We start from the raw sequence: 4,124 nt of genomic DNA on the forward strand, positions 1-4,124 counted from the left end.
ACATGTCTTAATGGTGAACCGGTGTGGTTGTCCACCCTCACAACCTCACAACCTCTGACAACCATAAAAATTCCTCACAGCCAGAGTGTGTGTGTGTGTGTGTGTGTGTGTGTGTGTGTGTGTGTGTGTGTCTCAAAGACAAGAGGGGATTCCCTCTGTGATTTTCCAAGTGTATTTGAGGAGGGGATCTGGGGGGGAAGGAACTTCATTTCTTTGTTGTCTAGGAGGAGCCCAGGAGCTCCGACTGTTTTACAAATTCATCAATATAAACCAACGAGGTCAAAGGTGATTGGCTCAGAGAAACGATGAAGCCTGAAGAAAAGAGAATAGCAGGACAAGCCTCATTAGCCCCCGAGCTACAGGCAGACCAGGTTCCAGACCAGACCCACACAGGACAAGCCTGTTTCACCCCTCATTAGCCCCCAAGCTACAGGCAGACCAGGTTCCAGACCAGACCCACACAGGACAAGCCTGTTTCACCCCTCATTAGCCCCCGAGCTACAGGCAGACCAGGTTCCAGACCAGACCCACACAGGACAAGCCTGTTTCACCCCTCATTAGCCCCCGAGCTACAGGCAGACCAGGTTCCAGACCAGGTTCCAGACCAGGTTCCAGACCCACACTCACTGTGGGGTGCCGGAAGGTAACACACCTTAGACCTTCTACAGTTAGACAACACCTCCATGACAGTAGGATCTTTGGGAGGGTTGCCAGAAAAACATACCTTACTGAGAGAAAAACCCACCTTTCAGGTAGAGGACCCAAAAACCCACCTTTCAGGTAGAGGACCCAAAAACCCACCTTTCAGGTAGAGGACCCAAAAACCCACCTTTCAGGTAGAGGACCCAAAAACCCACCTTTCAGGTAGAGGACCCAAAAACCCACCTTTCAGGTAGAGGACCCCAAAAACCCACCTTTCAGGTAGAGGACCCAAAACCCACCTTTCAGGTAGAGGACCAGGTAGAGGAAAACCCACCTTTCAGGTAGAGGACCCAAAAACCCACCTTTCAGGTAGAGGACCCAAAACCCACCTTTCAGGTAGAGGTACCATAACTAGGAAGTCTAAACCCAAACACCCACCTTTCAGGTAGAGGACCCATAACTAGTCTAAACCAAAACACCCACATTTCAGGAAGTCTAAACCCAAAAACCCACCTTTCAGCGGGGGGGACCCATAACTAGGAAGTCTAAACCAAAAAACCCACCTTTCAGGTAGAGGACCCATAACTAGGAAGTCTAAACCAAAACACCCACATTTCAGGTAGAGGAACCATAACTAGGAAGTCTAAACCAAAAAACCCACCTTTCAGGTAGAGGACCCATAACTAGGAAGTCTAAACCCAAAAACCCACCTTTCAGGTAGAGGTACCATAACTAGGAAGTCTAAACCCAAAAACCCACCTTTCAGGTAGAGGTACCATAACTAGGAAGTCTAAACCCAAAAACACCTTTCAGGTAGAGGACCCATAACTAGGAAGTCTAAACCCAAAAACACCTTTCAGGTACAGGAAGCATCATTTGATGTATTAATTTAGGACAATTTATGTCACAAAGTGCTTTAACAGAAACACCATAATGTCAGTTCCCTGAGTACAGCTGCAGGGTCTATGTTGGTATTCAGGTTTAGGATGTCAGTTCCCTGAGTACAGCTGCAGGGTCTATGTTGGTATTCAGGTTTAGGATGTCAGTTCCCTGAGTACAGCTATGTGGTCTATGTTGGTATTCAGGTTTAGGATGTCAGTTCCCTGAGTACAGCTATGTGGTCTATCTTGGTATTCAGGTTTAGGATGTCAGTTCCCTGAGTACAGCTATGTGGTCTATGTTGGTATTCAGGTTTAGGATGTAACACCACAATACACATGATAAACTGTCCCAGTCATCAGACCCCTCCCCCTTTTGGAAGATCATGTTTGTTTTAATCATGTTCACCGTCAGTGTCCAGTCAGTCAGCATCTAACACTGACAGGCTGCGTTGTTACCCCTGTTGTGACCCCTGTAACCCCTGTTATGACCCCTGTAACCCCTGTTGAGACCCCTGTAACCCCTGTTGAAACCCCTGTTGTTACCCTGTTGTAACCCCTGTTGAGACCCCTGTAACCCCTGTTGTGACCCCTGTTGTGACCCCTGTTGTAACCCCTGTTGTGACCCCTGTTGTGACCCCTGTTGTTACCCTGTTGTAACCCCTGTTGTTTGACCCCTGTTGTGACCACTGTTGTAACCCCTGTTGTGAACCCTGTTGTAACCCCTGTTGTAACCCCTGTTGTGAACCCTGTTGTAACCCCTGTTGAGACCCCTGTAACCCCTGTTGAAACCCCTGTTGTACCCCTGTTGTAACCCCTGTTGAAACCCATTGTTACCCCTGTTGTGACCCCTGTAACCCCTGTTGTTGACCCCTGTTGTGACCCCTGTAACCCCTGTTGAGACCCCTGTAACCCCTGTTGAAACCCCTGTTGTTACCCTGTTGTAACCCCTGTTGTGACCCCTGTGACCCCTGTTGTAACCCCTGTTGTGAACCCTGTTGTAACCCCTGTTGTAACCCCTGTTAACCCCTGTTGAGAAACCCCTGTTGTTACCCTGTTGCAACCCCCCCTGTTGTAACCCCTGTTGTAACCCCTGTTGTGAACCCTGTTGTAAGTAACCCCTGTTGTAACCCCTGTTGTGACCCCTGTAACCCCTGTTATGACCCCTGTTGAGACCCCTGTAACCCCTGTTGAGACCCCTGTTGAGACCCTGTTGTAACCCCTGTTGTGACCCCTGTTGTGACCCCTGTTGTGACCCCTGTGTGAAACCCCTGTTGTTAACCCCTGTTGTGACCCCTGTTGTGACCCCTGTTGTGACCCCTGTTGTGAACCCTGTAACCCCTGTTGAGACCCCTGTTGAGACCCCTGTTGTGACCCCTGTTGTAACCCCGACCCCCCCTGTTTGACCCCTGTTGAAACCCCTGTTGGACCCCTGTTGTGACCCCTGTTGAAACCCCTGTTGTAACCCCTGTTGTAACCCCTGTTGTAACCCCCCCTGTTGTAACCCCTGTTGTAACCAGTTGTAACCCCTGTTGTAACCCCTGTTGTTACCCTTGTTGTAACCCCTGTTGAAACCCCTGTTGTAACCCCTGTTGTAACCCCTGTTGTAACTCCTGTTGTAACCCCTGTTGTAACCCCTGTTGTTACCCCTGTTGTAACCCCTGTTGTAACCCCTGTTGTTACCCCTGTTGTTACCCCTGTTGTAACCCCTGTTGTTACCCCTGTTGTAACTCCTGTTGTTACCCCTGTTGTAACCCCTGTTGTGAGCCCTGTTGTGAGCCCTGTTGTAACCCCTGTTGTAACCCCTGTTGTAACCCCTGTTGTAACTCCTGTTGTTACCCCTGTTGAAACCCCTGTTCTGTTGAGACAGCTAGACCAGGTCATCTGCATAGAGGAGGAGCTTAATTTCTTTGTTGTCTTGGAAGAGCCCAGGAGCCGTAGGTGGCCCCAACAGGAGCCGTAGGTGGCCCCAGCAGGAGCCGCAGGTGGCCCCGACAGGAGCCGCAGGTGGCCCCGACAGGAGCCGCAGGTGGCCCCGACAGGAGCCGCAGGTGGCCCCGACAGGAGCCGCAGGTGGCCCCGACAGGAGCCGCAGGTGGCCCCGACAGGAGCCGTAGGTGGCCCCACAGGAGCCGCAGGTGGCCCCGACAGGAGCCGCAGGTGGCCCCGACAGGAGCCGCAGGTGGCCCCGACAGGAGCCGTAGGTGGCCCCGACAGGAGCCGCAGGTGGCCCCGACAGGAGCCGTAGGTGGCCCCGACAGGAGCCGCAGGTGGCCCCACCCGTAGGTGGCCCCACAGGAGCCGCAGGTGGCCCCGACAGGAGCCGTAGGTGGCCCCGACAGGAGCCGCAGGTGGCCCCGACAGGAGCCGCAGGTGGCCCCGACAGGAGCCGCAGGTGGCCCCGACAGGAGCCGCAGGTGGCCCCGACAGGAGCCGCAGGTGGCCCCGACAGGAGCCGCAGGTGGCCCCGACAGGAGCCGCAGGTGGCCCCAACAGGAGCCGTAGATGGCTCCAACTGAAGCTGTAGACTGTTTTGCAAATTCATCAATATAGATATGAAATTATAATAATTTTTTAACCAATTTCAACATGTATTTTTTGTCT

This window comes from Oncorhynchus tshawytscha, unplaced genomic scaffold (genome assembly GCF_018296145.1).
Source record: "Oncorhynchus tshawytscha isolate Ot180627B unplaced genomic scaffold, Otsh_v2.0 Un_contig_3661_pilon_pilon, whole genome shotgun sequence".
Lineage (NCBI taxonomy): Eukaryota > Metazoa > Chordata > Actinopteri > Salmoniformes > Salmonidae > Oncorhynchus > Oncorhynchus tshawytscha.